The following is a 23,620-nucleotide window of genomic DNA, read 5'->3' on the forward strand; positions in this document are numbered from 1 at the left end:
TATTTTTGGGATATAAGCCCAGTAGTAACACTGCTGGATCAAAGGTCTGCACAGTTTGATAACTTTTTGAGCATAGTTTCAAATTATTCTCCAGAATGGCTGGATGTATTCACAATTACACCAACAATGTATTAGTGTCCCAGTTTTCCCACATCCCCTCCAATATTCTACATTATCTTTTTCTGTCATCTTAGCCAATTTGACAAGTGTGTAGTGGTATCTCAGAGTTGTCTTTATACCAATTGTAATTCCAAAATTGTACTTCAATGCATTATGACAATTTAATCCTCTTACCTAGAATTCACTTTTTTCTCAATGCCAAATCTTTGAATCTTCATTTTTCTTAAAATTTCTCCTTAGTTATCATTTTCTCTGTAAACCTTTCTATGAATGGCTCCATTTCCTCAATGTCTTAGTGCTTTTTCCTCTTTGAATTTAAAAAAAAAATTAGCTATCTGTGAACTTGTTTGTAATCCCTACCTCTAACAGAATGTAATCTCCTTGAAGATAGGTACTGTTTCATATTCAAAGTGCTTAACATTGTCTTTTGAACTATTGTGGAATATATCAAATATTTTGTTTTGCTGAATATTAAATTTGCTACAATTTATTCTTAATTTTATTTGGGAGATAATTGAAAATATCTCCCAATTTATTTTGGCCTCTTTGTTGAGGCCACTTTGTTGGCCTCAGTTTCCTCATATATAAAATGACTAGGAAAAAAAAAACAGCAACTCATTTCAATTTATTTGCCAAGAAAATCCCAAAGTGTCAGATATGATTGAAACAACTGAAAGCATATGTATGTATAGATGTAGATATATGATACACATATACATACACACACTAGAAACAAATACTACTTTTCAAATAATATAATACATCTAAAGCTTTAGTTATCAACCTCTTTAAACTAATATAACAGATACAAATCAACAACTTCCAAAGAAAAAACTATGATTCTCAAAACAGAACTCCACTAATTTATTCAAATATTTTAAATAAATCTTCAGAATTTATCTCAGTAACTAAATGCATCTCTAAATCAAATCATCAGAATATGAATTTATTATATGCTCACAGCTTTATATACACCTAAATCACAGAATGAGATGTTTGCTAGGAAATAACTTGAATTTTAAATCTTCTGCTTAAATTATGCTTTTCAGAAACAGATGTGTTTACCTAAAAGGTTTTATTTTCAATCACTTCCCCAAGAGGGTCTTAAATATTCCTGCAAAAAAAAAAAGGAAAATAAAAATCTCATCACCAATTCTCTCCTTCCCCTACCCCAAACATCTTTTATGTCATATAGCTTTAAGGAAATCTTGATATAGCATTAGTGAATATTTTTCTTAAAACACACCTATTGTTTATAAAGTACTTACTGTATGCTGAGTAGTATATTGACATATATGCTTTGCATAACTTTCCAAAGAGGTGTCAGAGCCTGAAAGCAAATGACCAAAAAGCCACAGAGATTATTGCATGAACTGTTAACTTTGACCAAATAGTCAAAGAGGTAATAGGAAAGATTTTATATCAGCTGCCAGCTCTGAAAAATAAAATAAAATAAAGCCATAGAATTCAAAGAAGCTATAAACAATTTTTTTTTTCTTTATTTCATTGGAAAAAGAAAATTAGATACTTGTCCCCAGAGTCTCCCTAAAGACCAATAAAACCAAAGGCAGGGAGATTCAACCCTGATACATATGGTTGTGACTAGACAAAGAACTAAGCATTGAGATATATAAGGTGTAAATAAGACAGTAGTGAGATTAATAGCAATAGTGACACAACTTTGCCTACTGACAAAAAGTCTTCCATAATGGAGTTTTATAATCTGAACATAGTTCCTTCAGATGTAAGTAGGTAGGTAGATAGGTATAAGAATTCAAGCTCCAGGACCACTTGGCCTTGATTTGAGATAATACTGTGATTTGGCTGAAGCAGAGTTCATCTTGAGACTAAGCACAAAGTATTGTTATTATGCCAATCTCAGGGAACAGTTTGCTCGTCTAGAAAACAAGGTGTCTCCTAATTATAAGAAAGCAGAGGAATAAGAAGAGGAGTGATCTTGGGATGGGGATCATGTCAAAGGTATCTGCTAAAATATAAAAAAGACCCCATTATGTGACACTTTCACATATCCCATTAATTTACTACATGGATCCAGAACAGTTTTATTTTCATTCATTTTAGTTTTTAAAAATCCTTCCTTAAGCAGGTATCAACTATAAGACACTGTGCTAGGCACTAAGGATACAAAAAATTAAAGTAAAAGATAATTTTGAGATCATAGAGATAGGAATTTACTAAGAAAACAATATATTCACAAATAAGCATATATAAGGTTATTTGAAAGAGGAAATAAACGTAATATATGAGGAAATTATACCTGGGTTTCTGGCAAGCAATGACATATGCATTAAGGCTTAGAGGAAGAGAGGGATTAAATGAAAAATTGGGGAGAAAAGGGTTGCTTTGTATGTATATGGACCAAGCTCATATAAAAGGCAATGTGCCAGGAGATATTAACCTGCATTTGGGAAATAGTGGGGTAAGCATGTTTATCTATAGCACAGTGTGTATGAATTGATTTAATGAGAAATACAGAGAGGTAGATTGCTTTCAACAATATTTCATATCCAAGTCCTGAGAACAATTCATTTTCAAAATTATTCTATTTTAAAATAAGGGTGTTGGCCCATCATAACCCAGTTTTCATAATTAATAGGACATACGTCCTTTAAAGAGAGAAAATATATGATTTCATAGCCCTTAAATCTAATTTCTCTAATCCTAGGACCACTTAACAAGATTCTTTGAGAATGATTTGAATGACCATAATTTTTAATCCAAATTTCCCACTGCTGCCCATATACTCTAAGTAGATCAGATAAAGAATGAAAAATTCTACCTACACTAAAAGTAAAATAGCAATTTTTTTTGTGTAGCTAAGAAAAGGAAACAAATTAAATATTCATCACTTAGAGGATAACAAAAAAAAGTAGCACATGAAAGTAATAAAATTATCACTGCATTATAAGAATTAACTAATATAAAGATTTCAGAGAAACATGGGAATACACATGAATTGAGGTAGAACAAACTATGCAGAAGGAAAACAAAATGTAGAATGATTACAATAATGCAAATTGAAAGAATAAAAACAGTCAATCAACAAGCATGTATTAAGTACTTATTATGTATCAGGCACTATGCTAGTGTAGGGTTACAAAAAATCAGAGGCAAAATATAGTTTCTGCTCTCAAGAAGCTCATGATCTAATGAAGGATACACCATATAAAGCACCCTGTGAAAACCAGATATGCATGTAATAAAAGGAGGAAGGATCTTACAAGTAAAACTAATTCTTTCTAGAAGCTAAATTAGAAATTAACTGGAACTTGAAAGAAACTCAAATGTAGAGATGAAAGGAAAGAGAACTTTAAGTAGGGGGAATAGCCTATATAAATGCCTACAGTCAGAAAATGGAGTATATTGTGTGTAGAACAGAAATGAGGTGAGTTGGAAGGGAATTACATATCTATGTTAAATTGGGAATAAAATAAAATGGAAATATAGGAAGGAGACAAGTTAAGAAGTTATTTTATTTCAAAGAGGAATATATTTAATAGTGGTGAGTAGGGGGAGGGGTGTTGTTGTGTTTTTTTGGCCTTTGTGAAAAAAACCATGACATCAAGGAGATGATGCCATGACCTACAGGTGAATTAGGTTGAAATAAGTGATTTAAGTTATGGAAGATGATGCATAGTCACTATACCTAGTATCACATCAGGAACCATGTGGTTCTAGTGGTCAGGTATAGATCAGGACGATGGGAGGTCTTGACCCTGGGGGAAAAAATACTGAAAGTCTTGTTCTGGAAACATCCAGGAAGTCATTATCATTGGATCAAAAAAAAAATACTTTATATTTTGCCCAACACGATGGCAATAAGTCTGACAACCTAACCAAAATGAATGAATACTTACAAATATATAAACTTCTCAGATTAACAGAAGGGGAAATAAAATACATAAATTGTCCCATTTTAGAAAAAGAAGTTGAATAAGTCACCAATGAACTCCCTAAGAAAAAATCCATATATCAAAATAAAGCCAAAATGGAGACATGATTTAGGCATACAGGATGATATCATAAACAAATTAGCAGAAGAAGAAATAATTTACCTATAAGTTCTTTGGAGAATGGAGGAATTTATGATCAAAGAAGAACTAGAGAACATTAGGAAAGGCAAATGGACAAATTTGATTACATTAAATTTAAAAGTTTTTGCACAAATAAAAGCAACAGAAACAAGATTAAAAGGGAAGTTCAAAGGTGGAAAAAAAATCTTTACCAACAGTATTTCTGATAAATGTCCCATTTCTAAAATATATAAAGAACTGTTTCAAATTTATAAGGATACAAGTTATTCCCCAATTGATAAATGGTCAAAGGTTATGAACTGATGATAAAATTAAAACCATGTATAGTTATATGAAAAATGCACTAAATCATTATTGATTAGAGAAATGTAAATTAAAACAACTCTGAGGTACCACCTCACACCTCTGAGATTGGCTAAAATGACAGGAAAAGAAAATTATTAAAGTTGGAAGGGATGTGGAAAAACTGGGACACTAGTGTGTTGTTGCTGGAATTGTGAAACGAGTCTTTTGATAACTCCCACTAATAGTCATCCTTAACTTAGTTGTTAGTTCAATTTATCAACTTCACATTTCTGGACAATAAACACTCAAGAAAATGGAACTTGGGAATATTTTCATAATAACTTTATATTGATTATTTCAGTAATGGTGCCAATTACTATAATATCTGGAGAAGCATATACTATATGGTTGGGGAAAAATAAGATTATTTAAATTTTTATTAAAAATTATAATTTTTTTGCTCTCATTTCTATTTTTTCAAGGCAAACCTATAAGCATAATCCTCCACTGATTCCCCATATATACTAGAAAAAAACCCCAAACTGCTACAAAACCAACAACTTTCACCTAAACTTGAATGATGCTATATTTCTTTTTTTTTTTTTGCAGTATAATATATATATATATATATATATATATGTATATATATATATATATTTATTTAATAGCTTTTTATTTACAGGTTATATGTATGGGTAACTTTACAGCATTAACAATTGCCAAACCTCTTGTTCCAATTTTTCACCTCTTACCCCCCACCTCCTCCCCCAGATGGCAAGATGACCATTAGATGTTAAATATATTAATATATAAATTAGATACACAATAAGTATACATGACCAAACTGTTATTTTGCTGTACAAAAAGAATCAGACTCTGAAATATTGTACAATTAGCTTGTGAAGGAAATCAAAAATGCAGGTGGGCATGAATATAGGGATTGGGAATTCAATGTAATGGTTTTTAATCATCTCCCAGAGTTCTTTCTCTGGGTGTAGCTGGTTCAGCTCATTACTGCTCCATTGAAAATGATTTGGTTGATCTCCTTGCTGAGGATGGCCAGGTCCATCAGAACTGGTCATCATATAGTATTGTGGTTGAAGTATATAATGATCTCCTGGTCCTGCTCATTTCACTCAGCATCAGTTTGTGTAAGTCTCTCCAGGCCTTTCTGAAATCATCCTGTTGGTCATTTCTTACAGAACAATAATATTCCATAATATTCATATACCGCAATTTATTCAGCCATTCTCCAACTGATGGGCATCCACTCAGTTTCCAGTTTCTAGCCACTACAAAAAGGGCTGCCACAAACAATCATGCACATACAGGTCCCTTTCCCTTCTTTATGATCTCTTTGGGATATAAGCCCAGTTGTAACACTGCTGGATCAAAGGGTATGCACAGTTTGATAATTTTTTGAGCATGGTTCCAAACTACTCTCCAGAATAGTTGGATTCATTCACAACTCCACCAACAATGCATCAATGTGCCAGTTTTCCCGCATCCCCTCCAACAATCATCATTATTTTTTCCTGTCATCTTAGCCAATCTGACAGGTGACACTATATTTCTTTCTCTCTCTTATTATACCCTCATGCTTCCAAATCTATTCTCTCATAATTAAACCTGTTTTCCTCCTAGGAATAAATACCTAAATCCTTTGCAGCTATTGAAAATATTTTTTTAAAGTGGACTTAGATGGACATAAGTTGCTTTATCCATGACACCTTAATCCTTCCACCTGTTTGTGAAACAACCAAACTGGGTTCAGTTTCAAGTTTTGGGATCAAAATTTACTGAAAGAAAATAGAGATATATAAAAGCTAGAAGGTAGTAAAATACAAAAAAAAGAAGAAGAAACAAGCTGGATTCTAACTTAACTCAAATAAAATTGAAATTTAAAATGTAGTCTATCACTGTGCTTCAGTCTACTCATGGTTCTTCTATAGGAGGGAAGGGAAAAGAAGAAAAGGCAAGATGAGGAGAGGGGAAAAGGAGGAACGAAGAAAATTATTTGATTCAATCAAATAAGTATTTATTAAGTACATACAACATTCCAGGCACTGTGCTAAGCACTGGGGATACAATTAATAAATATATACATGTGTTTATCTATGTCTATATTAAATGAAATATTACAGATTCATTTTATATTATATAGTGATAACACTTTCAGGTTATGCCCTTTTATCGTATTTGATGCCCCCAAAATCCATTTTAAGTATATGGAACAAATATTATCATCCCTAATTTTATTTTCATTTTACTTTTAATAGTATTTTATTTTTCCAAATACATGTAAAGATAGTTTTCAGCATTTGTTTTTGTAAAACTCTGTTCCACTGTGCTCAAAAAGTTATCAAACTGTGCATACCCTTTGATCCAGCAGTGTTATTACTGGGTTTATATCCCAAAGAGATTTTAAAGAAGGGAAAGGGACCAGTATGTGCAAGAATGTTTGTGGCAGCCCTTTTTGTAGTGGTCAGAAACTGGAAACTGAGTGGATGCCCATCAATTGAAGAATGGCTGAATAAATTGTGGTATATGAATATTATGGAATATTATTGTTCTGTAAGAAATGACCAGCAGGATGATTTCAGAAAGGCCTGGAGAGACTTACATGAACTGATGCTGAGTGAAATGAGCAGGACCAGGAGATCATTATATACTTCAACAACAATGCTATATAATGATAAATTCTGATGGCCCTCTTCAACAATGAGATGAACCAAATCAGTTCCAGTGGAGCAGTAATGAATTGAACCAGCTACACCCAGGGAAAGAACACTGGGAGGTGACTATAAACAAATACATAGAATTCCCAATCCCTCTATTTTTGTCCACCTGCATTTTTTATTTCCTTTACAGGCTAATTAATTGTACATTATTTCAAAGTCCAATTATTTTTGTACAGCAAAATAACTATTTGGACATGTATACATATATTATATTTAACTTATACTTTAACATATTTAACATGTATTGGTCAACCTGTCATCTGGGGAAAGAGGTAGGGGGAAAGGGGGGAAAGTTGGAACAAAAGAATTTGCAGTTGTCAATGCTGAAAAATTACCCATGCATATATCTTGTAAATAAAAAGCTATAATAAAAAATATTAAAAAAAAAAACTCTGTTCCAAATTTTTCTCTTTCCTTCGCCAAGACAGCAAGCAATCTGGTATAGATCAAAGATATATAGCTCTTCTAAGCATACTTCCAAATTTGTCATGTCACCCCCATTTTAAAAGGAAAAATGCAGATTTCAGAAACATTAGATAATATGTTAGGTATCACAGAGTTTGTCAAAAGTAGAATACAAAATACAATACAACTTTAAATCTTCTGAAAACTCAACCTCCAATTATATAGTTTCTAATTTGGTAGCCCAACTTTGAGACATATAGGCCCTGGGCCTAGAGATATTAAGACATGAGTTCAAATCCAACCTGGAATACTTACTAGCTGTGTGACTATGAGCATGTCACTTAACCTCTGACAAAACATTCCAATATGTTTGCCAAGAACAAAACAAACCACAAACAGTATTGGCATGTTATGGTGTCTGGAGTCATGAAAAGTTTCACAGGAATAAACAACAATATTCCAAATATATTTACCTACCAAGAAGAAGATTTTTTACAGGCAAGTAATATTTGTTTTCCTTCTAGGTACCCATCCTTTTATTCCAAACATACACATTATACACACATAAACATCCCAACCTTACTCCTACAACATATACTGTAAATGAAGAAACTGTCCAATAGAACAGCAACAGAATAGAATTATGAGATAATATTATTATAACTGAAAAGAACTTTAAAATTAATCCATTTTTCTTCCTTATTTGAAAACTGAGTAAACTGAGGCCCTAAAAGAAAACAGAGATTTGCATCAGATCATCTAGACAACAAATAGTACAGGTAGAAATCAATTTGATATCCTAGGATTTCAAATCCAGCATGTTTTCCATTCTGCCATATTACTCTGTCAGTATTTATCATAGCACTTTCACTGCAAACATTCCCTAAGGAGCAAACCATATCTAAGATTACATTATATAATATATATAACGTAAAGCTAGAGTTGCTTCTATACTCCCTCTATTCAAGGTGAAGGAATTAAGCCCTAACTGTGATCAGTTTTTCCACGTAAAAGAGAAAGACATCATATATTATATTTCTCACATACTCATTATTTTTGAATTGCCTTAAGTAGTAACTATCTTGCAAATATTCTCAAATTAATTCATTTAATCCATTTATTATTTTGGCTGCCTTGACCTTTACATCCTTCATGAATTTAATGCGGTAGGGTCTTCAATACTGTCTCCAGAGTACTTTGATTAATTCAGAGTTCATCAAATATTAACTTATTTGTTTCATTTTTTGACAGTGTAAATAGGTTATTTGTTGACCTCCTGTTCTAGTGGTATCTTCAAAGGCACAAGCACATTTAGAAAGTATTACGTCTATAGCCATATAAATCAATTGTAGTTGTACTTTGCATTCCATTAGAAGGACATTAAAAGGAAAAAAAAACTTCCCTTATGCTATAAACACATAATTTTGTTCTATTTTATAATCCCAAGATGAACAAAAGAAAATACTGACAATGAAATTTCATTGGGCTATTAATACTTAACTCATATTTATAAGGATGTTTGTGATTATAAAGCACTTCTTCATATATGATGTCATATGATCTTAACAACAATCTTGGATAATAGGTAACTGATGCATGCTGATCACTATCTGAATGATAAGGAAGCTATGAGACACCAAATGACTTGTTCAAGATCACATAGATAATAAATAGTAGAGTCTCAGAATCAAGAAAATAATGTGCCATAGTGCATATGCATGATGTAAATTGAAATGAGCTCACTCAGTTCTAGATATTTTGTACAAGGCATTATGTAGATAACAGAACATTGGTTCCATCTATGAAAAAGGCATAAAGCAGAAGCTAATAATTAGAAGTTAAGGAGATAAATGAGAAGCGTTTAGATGAAGCAGTGGATCAAATATTTTACCTGGAATCATGAAGATCTGAGTTCAAATAGGCCTCAGATACTTAACTGTGTGACACTGGGCAAGTCATCTGATGCTGCTTACCTCAGTTTTCTTAGCTGTAAGGTGAGCTGAAGAAAGAAATGCATACCATTTCATTATCTCAGTCAAGGAAACCCAAAAATGGAGTCACAAGTAATAGGACATAATTGAAATGACAGAACAGCAACAAGGAGGAAACAATTAAGTGCATTATTTCAAACACATTTCAAATAGTTGTTCATTAACTTTTGTTTTCAAGACATAGAACTTCTAAGGTAGTAAGACTTGTTTCCTGGATTATAATGAATATAGATTCCAAAGTCAGAAGATCATGGTTCAGATTTTGTCTCTACCATATAGTAACATTGGAGAAGTCATTAATTCCCCTCAAGTCTCACTTTCTTCATGTATAAAATAAAATGACTGGATTATATGCCTCTTAGATGCCATCTAACTAAACCCATTATGCCAATATTATAAAATACTCTGGATCTCTCTGACACCTATCAGAAACAAAAGAATTTAAAATATAATTTTTAAAAATAGGAGAGAAAAGTTAGATTCTGTTCTACTTAATAACATTAAACGTTTAGTTTAAAAGATACCTAATTTACATTTGTGATTTCATTTTTAAAAAAATCTTACTCTGAATTGTGGCTTCATTTAAAATGCATAGCAATTAAATATTAATTATGTTACATCATTTATAAAGGATATTTGAATTTTTGTTTTAATTTCTTGTTTGTTTTATTTTATTCTGAACTTAGGAAGCAAAAGAAGAATTTTCATAATGGCAAAATATTAAAAAAAATTGATATTACATGAACTTATAATTCTGTTACTATTCTATATAATTCTGTTGCTATTCTCTCTCTCTCTCTCTCTCTCTCTCTCTCTCTCTCTCTCTATATATATATATATATATATAATTACATAGTTTTCTTTTTTCTTCCCCTTCCTCTTCTCTGGAGAAGACAACCATTAGACACAACTATGTATGTGTGTATGTATGTATCTATTTATCTCTATATGTATGCATGTAAGAATTACTGAACTACCTAAAAGTCATAATGAAAGAAAAATATCTTTCAAGAAATTATCAAGGAAAACTGGACTGATTTTCTAGAAACAGAGGGTAAAATTAAAATTTAGAGAATCCATTAATCATCTGCTGAAAGAAATGAAAATTCACAGGAATATTATAATCACACTCCAGAACTCCCATGTCAAGGAGAAAATGTTGCAAGCAGCCAGAAACAATTCAAACATTGTGGTACCACAGTAAGAATAACAAAAGATTATCAGCTTCCAACTTAAAGCATTAGAAGTCTTGGAATGGGATATTCCAGAGGGCAAAAGCTCTAGGATTACAATCAATAATAGCCTATTCAGAAAAACCAGGTATAATCCCTCAAATAAAAAAAAAAAAAATCCATATTCAATTAAAGTGAAAATTTTCAAACTTTCTTGATGAAAGACCGGAATTGAATAGAAAACTTGACTTTCAAGTACAAGATGCAAAAGGAACATAAAAAGATAAACAGGAAAAATAAATCATAAGGGATTCAACAGGTTCAACTGTTTATATTCTTACATACAAAATTATATTTAAAACTCTCTCATTATTAGGGCAATTAGAAGTATAGATAGAAAGCATAGGTGTCAGTTAAATGTGATGGAATGAGCATCTAAAATATAAAATTATGCAATGAGAAAGAATAATGTATTAGGGAAGGGAGAAAGAGGAAGTATAAATGGATACATTATCTGATATTAAAAAAAAAAAGACTTGAAAGAGATTTTTTAGAGAAGAGGAAACTGGGGGAACAAGGGAGGAAAACTCATGAACCTTATGCTCATCAGAATTGGCTCAAAGAAGGAATAGTATACACATTTCATTGGGTGTAGAACTGTCACATGAAAGTAGGAACAGAATGGAATAGGAGAAAGTGTTGGGGAATGATAAAAGGGGAAAAAATGGGGGAAGCCTAAGTCATAAGCAAAATGCTTTTGAGAATAGATGGGGTAAAAGGAGAGGGAGTATGATAAGCATGGGGAATAGAGGATAGAGGGAAATTCATAGTTGGCAATCATTAATGTGGGAAAAATTACATTGAGTTTCTTTGATAAAATCTTCATTTATCAATCATATAGAAAATGGAGTCAAATTTGTAGAAATAAAAGTCATTATCCCTTTGATCCAGCAATACCACTACTAGGTCTGTATATCCTAAAGAGATCATACAAAATGAAAAAGGACCTATATGTATGAAAATATATTTTTGTTGTTGTGGCAAAAAAATTGGAAATTGTAGGAATGGCCATCAATTGGGTAATGGTTGAACAAGTTGTGGTATATCATTGTTATGGAATGACTGCGCTGTAAGAAATGATAGCAGGATGATTTCAAAAAATCTTTAAAAGATTTGCATGAACTGATTAAAAGCAAAATAAGCAGAACCAGGAAAACAATATACATAGTCATAGCAACATTGTGGATCGAACAATTATGATTGACTTAGCTCTTCTCAGCAATAAAATGATCCAATACAATTTCAAAAGACTCATGATGGAAAATGTTATGCATATCCCAGAGAAAGAAGTATGGGGTCTGAATGCAAACAAGTATATATTTTCCCTTTTTATTTTGCTTTTTTGGTGTTTTTTTTTGTTGTTGTTATTGGTATGTTTCTTCTTTCACAACATATCTGATGTGGAAATATGGGCATATAGTACCTACAACAGATTGATCGCCTCTTAAGAAGAGGAGAGAAGGAAGACAGAAAAAAAATTGAAACTAAAAATCTTATAAAAATGAATGCTTAAAATTATCTTTATCTGTAATTGGAGAGAAAAAAAGAAAAGAAATTACAGCCATTCCTCAATTGATAAATGATAAAAGGATATGGATACACATTTTCAGATAAAATAATCAAAACTATCTATGGTAATATTTAAAAATACTCTAAATCACTATTGATGAAACAAGTGTAAATTAAAACCATTTTGAACTACAACCTCTCACTTGTCAGATTGGATAATAAGACCAAAAAAGAAAATGAAAAATGGTGGAGGGGATAAGGAAAATTAAAATATTAATATAGTATTGATAAAATTGTGTATTGATTCAACCCTTCTGGATAACTATTTGGAACTATACCCAAAGAGCTTTAAAACTATCATACTCTTTGACCAAGAATATCACTACAACATCTGTATCCGAAAGAGATTTTTTTAAGGAAAGGACCTATGAGCATCAAAGTATTTTTAGCAGTTCCTTTAGTGATGACAAAGAATTGGAAATTAAAGGTATGTTCATCAATTGAGGAATGGCTGAACAAGCTCTTTTATATGATTGTGATGGAATACTATTGTGCTTTAAGAAATGATGAGCATGATGATTTCAGGAAAAGCTGGGCAGACTAGAACTGAGGCAAAGTGAAATGAACAGAACCAGGAACACATTGTACACAGTAACAATATGTTATGATGATCTACTATGAATAACTTACCTATCCTGAGCAATACAATGATCTAAGACAATTCCATAGGATTTAGAATGAAAGGTGCTTTCCATATTCAGCTAAAGAATAGCATAGACTGAATGCAGGTCCAAGATAGTTTTTTTTTTTTTTTTCTATTTTTCTTGTTCTTTTTTTATTTTTTATTTTTTTTTTTGTGTGTGTGTAATGCTTTCTGTGGAAATGTGTTTCACATATCTGTACTTGTATAATCTATGCCAAATTCCTTGCATTCTCAATGAGGAGAAAAGGAGAGGAAGGAAGAAAATTTGGAACTCAAAATTTGAAAAGAAAAATATTGTTAAAATTATTCTTATATGTAATTGAGAAAGTATAATATTCAATGAAAGTGAAAAAAAAAACATTTACAGTTATATCTTTTTGGTTGCCAAATAATTGGAAATTGAGGGGATGTCCATCAATTGGACAATGGCAGAACAAGTTGTGATAATACAATACTATTATATTATAAAAATTATAAACATGATGATTTCAGGAAAAAAGAAAACAAGTTGAAAATGCTTACATGTACTGATGCAAAGTAAAGTGTGTGAAGACCGCGTATTTTAAAATCAACCGGAGTCAGGAATTTGGGTTAGGGGAAAATCGTCAGTCTTTATTCTCAGTGAAGAAAGATCGGAGGAGGAAGGGAATCGGCAATAGCAATGTGTGCAGCTGAGTCAAGAAGCTAGCTAGACCAACAGCCACACGACCAGCAGCTACAAGCATGGAACCCAGGCCAATCTCCCCCAGCTTCTCTTCCTGTCTCTCTCTGCCTCCACCCACCTAAATCATCATTTCCTATACAACACATCAGGACTTGCACAGAGAGTGGGCGGGGGCCATTCTTTATCCAATCATGTATATTAATAGAGTATAGTCCAATTACTATTTAGCCTCACATACTTGGGACCTCAGTGCATCAAGTCAAACCTCAGCTCATTACAAAAGTGCATAGAACTAACAGAACATTGCACATAGTAATAGCAGTATCATATGATAATCAACTGTGAATGACATCTATCTTTAACACTATTAGGACCCAAGACTATTCCAAAGGAGTCATGATTAAAAACACTATCCATCTTCGGTCCAAGAACTGATGGAGTCTCAATGCATATTGAAACATACTATTTTTCCACTTTCTTTTAGTTTATATGTTTTCTTTCATAACAAGAATCTTATTGAAATATATTTTCTAGGATTGAGTAGATGTCAATTTGTTTACTATATCAATTTGTTTACTTTCTTAGGTAGGGGGAATTGAGGGAGTGAGAAATTTGAAACTCAAAATTTGAAAATATCAAATGTTAAAACTGTCTTTAGATGTAATTGAGAAAATAAAACATTATTTAAAATAAAAATGTCTATATTAGTAGAGAGCATAAAAGGACTAGGGTCTATTTTGAAACTCTTCATAGTATAATGAACATGGGGATATCAGAAGTCAAATCTCATGGCTTCTATTTCAAAATTATGAGATCCTGAGAAAGGCATTCTCTTTGATTCATTTTTCTTAACTGTTAAATATAATGTCTAATAATATTTACTGCACAATCTCACAGGACTATTTTGAAGACTCAACTGAGATAGCATGTACATCATTTAAAAATTTAGAAACACTATGTAAACATAGTTATTATAGTTTCCATATTTTATCCACATATTTAGGGACACAGATTTTCTGTGTTTTATCTGAGGCTGTAAGCAGTTGTAATGAATTTGTCTTTGCTAGAATATCCAGTTGTCTCTAAGAGTTTTTCTTTTACTCCTTGGGACTTAGCTAGACAATGGACATAAAGCCCTTTGAAGACCTTAATGATAATTGTTGCTAGTAGTTGCTAGTAGTAGCAGTAGCAGTAGTAGTGGCAGTAGTAGTAGTAGTAATATTAATTGTAGTAATAGCAGCAGTAGTAGTAGTTTCTATATAGTGATGGTTAACTTCTACTGCATTCCTGCTATATTCAAGAAAAGCTTAAAAAACAAAACAGAGATGTGCTCATAAATATTTACCAGTTGAGCTCTCCAGAATACACACGTACACACACATATATGTATGTGTGCATAGAATATAATATGCATATATACATCTGTACACATAGTTTTAAGTTTTACCTGCATTATTAACAAGTTTAGATAATCAACAAAATAATTGAATAAAAAATCGATTTATGATGAGTTTTCTGAAATATTGATCACACTGAAAATTCAACTATATATTTTTGAGCTGATAGGAGCTAGCCTCAGCATACTCTTTGACCTAGAGAACTCTAAAAGTCCTGGTCCTATCAGACTTATGCAAAAACATAGAACAAGTTAAGAATTAAGAATCATTATTTATTACACATACTTCTGGAATTTGCTGAATACCAGCTAGTCCTTTCCTATAATTATGTTATAATTGACATCAGCTGGTGCAGGGAGAACATTTGATATTCTATTAATTATACATGAAAGAATTTATTTTTACTGGATATGACAGGAGAGTATTAAGGGATGGACTTTATTGACAGTATTAACAAAACTGCAAAAATAAAGTTTACTTTAAATATTCCAGCACACTTTGATGATCTCCTTTTTCTTTATTTTGCTCTCTTATTATAGAGAACCAGGATCCTAATTTCCCAAATATGAGATTCCTAAACCAAGATGACACTCCCATGACTCTGAGTGAAAAGATTTTTAGAAATCATTTACTCTGACATCCCACCCAATGCAGAAATCCTCTCTGCAATAACTATTTTAATACAACTATAAAATTTATGAAGATCAAGTTATTTATTATGGAAGGACATTATATTATTCTTCCCTTTAACATATACTTTCAATTCTGCCTTCCTTTAATTTTGATACATTGGATTTCTATCTTCTGGAGCTATTCATTCCAGAAGAGTCTATTCATGTTTAAATTGGACTCTCCTGTTTCCCAAATTATTTGCTTTTATTTATTTTGAGCGGACTCTGACAGACACAGAATAATCTTTAAAAACTACTTCACAATGAGCTGTTAATTTGTCATTTCTTTGTATGTCACACCTCCCAGTTAGTATAATTGTCACTTCCAAGCTTTACACCTAAGGAACCTAATATGAGAAAATGGGAGGATTATTTCATATTTGGAGCCAGGAATAGAAGTAAGTAAGTAATTGTAGCAGAGAAGAGAGAATGTTTTAAACATGAGGGATATACAGAAAATGTTTGGAACTGAGAAATGGAGTGTATTTTTCCTGGAATATCCAGGATGTCAGTGTCACTGGATTGAAGATTACATGTTAGGGAGAAAGGTATAAGATGATTGGAAAGGTAGGAGGGAGCTAAGTTATGAATAGGTTTCAATGCCAGACAGAACAATTTGTATTTGCTTCTAGAGGCAATATGGAGCCTTTGGAGTTTATGAAATGGGGTCTGAGAAGGGTGACATGATCAATCCCATGTTTTAGGAAAATCATTTTCATGGATAAATGGAGGATGAATTGGAATGAAAAAAGATTTGAAGCAGCCAGATCCATACGTAGGCAATTGCAGTAATCAAGGTAGCAGGGAATGAATATGTGGTTTAGAGTGTTGGCGGTATTAGAGGAGAGAAGGGAATAATCAAAATATGGTGAAAAGATAAAATAAAATAGACAGAGATGGATAACAGTTAAGATAAGGAAATAAGAGATAGCATGGAATTCAGGATAAATCTTATTTTCAGTCTGAAGGACTGGGAAGATAGAAGGTGGTGGGAGAAGGTTAAAGGGAAAAGATAATGATTTCTGTTTTAGACATATTGGAGGCAAGATGATTATTGAACATCTAGTTCAGTAAGTTTGAAAAAAGACTTGGAGATATGAAATTGGCACTCAGGAGAAAGATTGAGTCAAGAAAAGTAGATTTGAGAATCAGCATAAAGATGGTCACAAAATGCATAGAAGTGGATTAGATTAACAAGTATAGAGGGAGAAGAGAAGAAAACCAAGGACAAAACTCTCAGGAACAACTATGATATGATATGAAAAACACAAAAATAGAAAGGCAGGAGGAAAACCAGGAAAATGTAGTGAATGGAAGATACTAAACAGATAGTAAAAAGGAGGAAAAGGTGAAAAAAATGTCAAAGGCTTCAGAGAAGTGAAGTAGAATAAAGATTGGTTAGAATTTATTAGATTTGGCAACTAGATCATTACTAATATTGGAGATAACAATTTAAGGAATGATAAGGTCAGAAGCCAGACTGTGAGAGGTTAAGAAGACAGTAACAAGAAACAAAGTGGAAGCATCCATGTAGAGCACCTTTGTGAGGAATTTAACTACTAAGGACAAAATAAATAGAGGAGTGGTTGCTAGAAGGAAGGATCAAAGGAAAATTAGGTGACATAGGGATATTTGTAGGTAACAAAGTGTGTGTGTGTGTGTGTGTGTGTGTGTGTGTGTCTCTCAAAGAGAGAGACAGAGACAGAATGAAAGAGAGAGAGAGACAAAGAGAGACAGAGACACGGAGCGTCAGAGATAGAGTAAGAGAGAGAGAGATCAGAGTGAGAGAGAGACAAAGAGAGAAAAGAGAGAGAGAAACAGTGGCAATGAGAGAAGAGGCTATTTATTTGCAGAGATGGGATGGAAGGGGATCACTTATGCAGTCAGAGGAGATATTTTTCTAAAATATCTTCAAGGTACTTATTATGTGTGAGAGTCAGATGAAAAGCCAAGAGAGAAATGAAGGAAGCCTGTCCTATACCTTTTCTCAAAATGGAATTTCTTGGAAGAAATAAACAATGAGAGAAGGAAATCACAGGGGTGGAGAGATGTTCTGAGTTCAGAAGGCTTCAGACAGAAATGGAAGTTCCAAAATGAGAAGACAACTGAAGCATAGTAGTGAATACCAGAAGGGAAAAAAATTGGTAAAGAAATCTGGAAACTGGTATCCCAACCAAGTCCTTTTGGAAATGCAATGTGAACAGAAATGTCATCTATCAATAGTCACAGAACAGAAAAGGCTTAGCAAAATGCTAAGATTTTTGATTAATAATTGTAAGGAAATCCTTATTAATTTTATATTAGTATATATAAGATTATGATCAAACAAAAATTTCTCTCATATAATCATAGCAGGGATTTGCTGATAATTTATCTGAATTATTAGTGAAACAATATGGAGACTTTAGGGGTTAATATCTATCTTAGAAATAGGAAAACTTTAAGTGCAAATATGACATTCTTATCTTCTTGACTAGAATTTATTAATATGTATTTTTTGGAAGACAATATAATGATAGCAATTTTAAAATGATAATTTCCAATAACAGTAATTCTGTTAACATGACGAATGTGTATATATAATTACAATGAAAAATATCCTATGAGTTTAATTTTGGTAAAAAGTTTTAGAGGCTGACAGGGGAAAAGGGTTAAAAAAATTTAAACCTTATTACTCAATTAAATTAATTAGAAACTGACCCTTAGGTCCAAGCCATTCTAAATCCAATTGGTATACTTTTTAGAGAATCTTTTGATTTTTACTTGTCTCTGTTTCCATTTGTTACTGGAAATTTCACTAACTAACATATTTAAAAATCTCCTGTATGAGTAGAAACAATTTTTGATTAAAAGATCAAAAAACTTTTGTTTTAGTTTCAATTATAACAGTATTAAATCATAGACAGTTCATTCCCATTTTATTATACTAGTTTCTTCATTAGAAAGTATGAATGATTTGGTATTGGCTAAGGAATAGATTAGTTGATCAGTGGAATAGATTAGGTTCAAGGGATAAAACAGTCAACAAATATAGCAACCTAGTCTTTGACAAACCCAAAGATCCCAGCTTTTGGGATAAGAACTTACTGTTTGATAAAAATTGCTGGGAAAATTGGAAACTAATATGGCAGAAACTAGGCATTGATCCATACTTAACGCCGTACACCAAGATAAGGTCAAAATGGGTTCATGACCTAGGCATAAAGAATGAAATTATTAATAAATTAGAGGAACACAGGACAGTTTACCTCTCAGACCTGTGGAAGGAGAAGGTCTTTATGACCAAAGCAGAACTAGAGATAATTACTGATCACAAAAAAAAAAATTTTATTATACCAAACTGAAAAGTTTTTGTACAAACAAAACTAATGCAGACAAGATTAGAAGGGAAGCAATAAACTGGGAAAATATTTTTACAGTCAAAGGTTCTGATAAAGGCCTCATTTCCAAAATATATAGAGAATTAACTCTAATTTATAAAAATGCCATTCTCCAATTGAAAAATGGTCAAAGGAAGAAAAAACCCTCAGATGAAGAAATTGAAACTTTTCTAATCATATGAAAAGATGCTCCAAGTCATTATTAATCAGAGAAATGCAAATTAAGACAACTCTAAGATACCACTACACACCTGTCAGATTGGCTAAGATGACAGGAAAATGGGGATGTGGGAAAACTGGGACATTGATGCATTGTTGGTGGAGTTGTGAACGAATCCAACCATTTTGGAGAGTAGTTTGGAACTATGCTCAAAAAGTTATCAAACTGTGCATACCCTTTGATCCAGCAGTGTTACTACTGGGATTATATCCCAAAGAGATTATAAAAAAGGGAAAGGGACCTGTATGTGCACGAGTGTTTGTGGCAGCCCTTTTTGTAGTGGCTAAAAACTGGAAACTGAACGGATGTCCATCAGTTGGAGAATGGCTGAATAAATTGTGGTATATGAATATTATGGAATATTACTGTTCTGTAAGAAATGACCAACAGGATGATTTCAGAAAGGCCTGGAGAGACTTACACGAACTGATGCTGAGTGAAATGAGCAGGACCAGGAGATCATTATATACTTCAACAACAATACTATATGATGACCAGTTCTGATGGACCAGGCCATCCTGAGCAACGAGATCAACCAAATCATTTCCAATGGAGCAGTAATGAACTGAACCAGCTATGCCCAGAAAAAGAACTCTGGGAGATGACTAAAAACCATTACATTGAATTCCCAATCCCTATATTTATGCACACCTGCATTTTTGATTTCCTTCACAAGCTAATTGTACAATATTTCAGAGTCTGATTCTTTTTGTACAGCAAAATAACGTTTTGGTCATGTATACTTATTGTGTATCTAATTTATATTTTAATATATTTAACATCTACTGGTCATCCTGCCATCTAGGGGAGGGGGTGGGGGGTAAGAGGTGAAAAATTGGAACAAGAGGTTTGGCAATTGTTAATGCTGTAAAGTTACCCATGCATATATCCTGTAAATAAAAGGCTATTAAATTTAAAAAAAAAAAAAAAGAAGAAAGTATGAATGAACTGAAAAAGGAAATGGCTATGTACCCTTTCAGCTTAACTATCCCAATTATTGAACTCATTTTCAGAATATTTCCATGAAATCATTTTGCTTATGGAAAAGCTAAAGTAGTGATCTAGCATATTCAGTTCAGGACATGACAAAATTGGTTTAGTTAGATTATTCAAAGGCAAGTCATTGAGTTGGCTATGATCTATTTCCAATATATTATTCAAGGAGTGTTCTAATTTGATCTTTAAGATGGTCAGTCCAAAATGGTAGTGACTATAGTTTGGGAGCTTTGGCTTGACGGCCTAGATGTAAATTACAAAGCTGAATGGAAAACTTCAAGTTCAAAAATGATGAATCCTAGAACAGAAATCTATGGAATATTTGTAATTAATTCATGGAGGATTTAAAAATATTAGAAATATCAGCATCAGTTTTGTTGCTTTGTAACTAATAGAACTGCCGTATATTATAGTTTAATAGTAACACATATTAATAGGTTCAGGGGATCAGAAGGTAGTGAAGGAGCAGAGAACATAAATCTAGGAGGTACCTCAAAATAACAAGACTAATTCCTCTATTAAAAATATAAACAGTTTAAGACACAAAATAATAGAAAAAATAGATATTTCTTATAAATATACATATGATTAATCAATATTCTTTTAACTTCTAAGGAAAAAAAAATTCTTTCCTCAAACATTTTTCTTTGAACATGAAATGAGGCACAAAATATCTTCAGATGAAAAGAATTATAATAAACTTTACCTATGTATTGAATTTAGTATTTTGTGGGACAATCATGAAATTGGTCCCTATCAATTTCATATGGGATCAATGGTTGGGTGACATCTCTTCACTTCCTTGTGCCTCACTTATTCATCTTATAAATGATAGAGGTGTTTCTCTATGATAACTATGACAAATAACCGATACATTTAATTATGTTTATTTAGTTCTATAAGGCTTTTAAGGGGCCCTAGATTTGATAAAAATAAAAACAAAAGCTAATCAATAGTTAAATACCTATTAAGTTTCTTACTACAAATTTTGTATTATATTATATCTTTTAGGTTGGTCTCCATTTCCTTTTTTTTTTTTTTAATTTCTAATAGCCTTTTATTTACAGGTTATATGTATGAGTAACTTTACAGCATTGACAATTGCCAAACCTCTTGTTCCAATTTTTCCCCTCTTCCCTCCCACCCCCTCCCCCAGATGGCAGGATGACCCGTAGATGTTAAATATATTAAAATATAAATTAGATACACAATAAGTATACATGACCAAACCGTTATTTTGCTGTACAAAAAGAATCAGACTCTGAAATATTGTACAATTAGCCTATGAAGGAAATCAAAAATGAGGTGGCCAAAAATATAGGGATTGGGAATTCAATGTAATGGTTTTTAGTCATCTCCCAGAATTCTTTTGCTGGTGTAGCTGGTTCAGTTCATTACTGCTCCATTGGAACTGATTTGGTTCATCTCACTGCTGAGAATGGCCAGGTCCATCAGAATTGGTCATCATATAGTATTGTTGTTGAAGTATATAATAATCTCTTGGTCCTGCTTGTTTCACTCAGCATCAGTTTGTGTAAGTCTCTCCAGGCCTTTCTGAAATCATCCTGCTGGTCATTTCTTACAGAACAATAATATTCCATAATATTCATATACCACAGTTTATTCACCCATCCTCCAATTGATGGGCATCCACTCAGTTTCCAGTTTCTGGACACTACAAAGAGGGCTGACACAAACATTCTTGCACATACAGGTCCCTTTCCCTTCTTTATGATCTCTTTGGGATGTAAGCCCAGTAGTAACACTGCTGGATCAAAGGGTATGTACAGTTTGATAACTTTTTGAGCATAGTTCCAAATTGCTCTCCAGAATGGCTGGATATATTCACAGTTCCACCAACAATGTATTAGTGTCCCTGTTTTCCCACATCCCCTCCAACATTCCACATTATCTTCCCCTGTCATTCTAGCCAGTCTGACAGGTATGTAGTGGTATCTCAGAGTTGTCTTAATTTGCATTTCTCTGATTAATAATGACTTGGAGCATCTTTTCATATGGCTAGAAATAGTTTCAATTTCTTCATCTGAGAATTGTCTGTTCATATCCTTTGACCATTTATCAATTGGAGAATGGCTTGATTTCTTATAAATTAGAGTCAATTCTCTATATATTTTGGAAATGAGTCATTTATCAGAACCTTTGACTGTAAAAATATTTTCCCAGTTTATTGCTTCCCTTCTAATCTTGTCTACATTCCATTTCCTTTTTAAACTTTTGATCAAATTTGGATTTTGATTAAATTAAATCTTTGCCCCAGCAATAGATACTGGGTTTATATTCCAAAGTGATCAAAGAAAATAAAAAAAGGACATATTTGTGCAAAATATATTTATAGCAACTCTTTTTGCAACAGAAAAGAATTGGAATTTGAAAAGATGCTCATCAAGTAGGGAATGGCTGAACAAGTTGTGGTATATAATGACAGAATTATATTGTGCTATAAGAAATGATGAACAGAATAGTTTCAGAAAAATCTGGAAAGTGATATGAACAAAGTTAAGTCAGCAGAAGAAAAATAATATTGTATACAGTAATAGAAATATTGTGATGATCAACTGTGAAACACTTGGCTATTTTGATCAAAGCTATGGTCTAGGACAATTCCAAATGATACATGATGAACCAAGGGACCTATCCTTATTCAATGTTCAAAAATAAAATTAGCTAAAGGAAGAAATTTTCTTTTTCCACAAGTTAAAAAAGGTTGATTGATTACATATACATCTATATATGTTTATCAACTGTGTCTGTCTCCTATGTGTCTCTCTCTGTCTCTATCTTACTCTGTCCTTTCAAATAGAGAATTTTAAAAACATGGTTTTGGTTGAAGTATACTTTTTAATTTCTTTATTTTTCATGTTGTGTATGTATATATATATATGTTTTCATTTGAAACATGGCTAATATAGAAATATGTTTTGTATGACTTCATATATATACCATTAGTATCACATTACTTATCTTTTCAAAGGGTAGTTGAGAGGCAGAAGGAGAAAAAAAAAAGAGTTGGAACTCAAAATTTGAAAAAAATGAATTTTTTTTAAGCAATGTGATTGGGAAATTTCAAACAAAGTTAAAATATTCAAAAGAATAAATATGAATATGGTGGTATATTTTTTGTGGGTGCTTTTCTCTTTCTTTCCTCATCTCACTTATAGACTTTCCTTATTATTTTCCAATACTAAGCAGTTACAACAACAAAAAAAAAGGAGATATGGATTCAATTAACT

General features: G+C 32.2%; 1 long non-coding RNA gene across 1 annotated transcript; it reads right to left on the bottom strand.

Moving 5' to 3' along the window:
- Positions 1 to 1,039: 1,039 nt before the first annotated feature.
- On the bottom strand, positions 1,040 to 8,205 carry LOC116422771. The gene is made up of 3 exons (XR_004233303.1): positions 8,084 to 8,205; positions 1,389 to 1,450; positions 1,040 to 1,234 (listed from the first exon to the last, which is right to left on the bottom strand). It is a non-coding gene; the product is annotated as an uncharacterized LOC116422771 (long non-coding RNA).
- Positions 8,206 to 23,620: the final 15,415 nt, after the last annotated feature.

Source organism: Sarcophilus harrisii, chromosome 1, assembly GCF_902635505.1.
Source record: "Sarcophilus harrisii chromosome 1, mSarHar1.11, whole genome shotgun sequence".
Taxonomy (NCBI): Eukaryota; Metazoa; Chordata; class Mammalia; order Dasyuromorphia; family Dasyuridae; genus Sarcophilus; species Sarcophilus harrisii.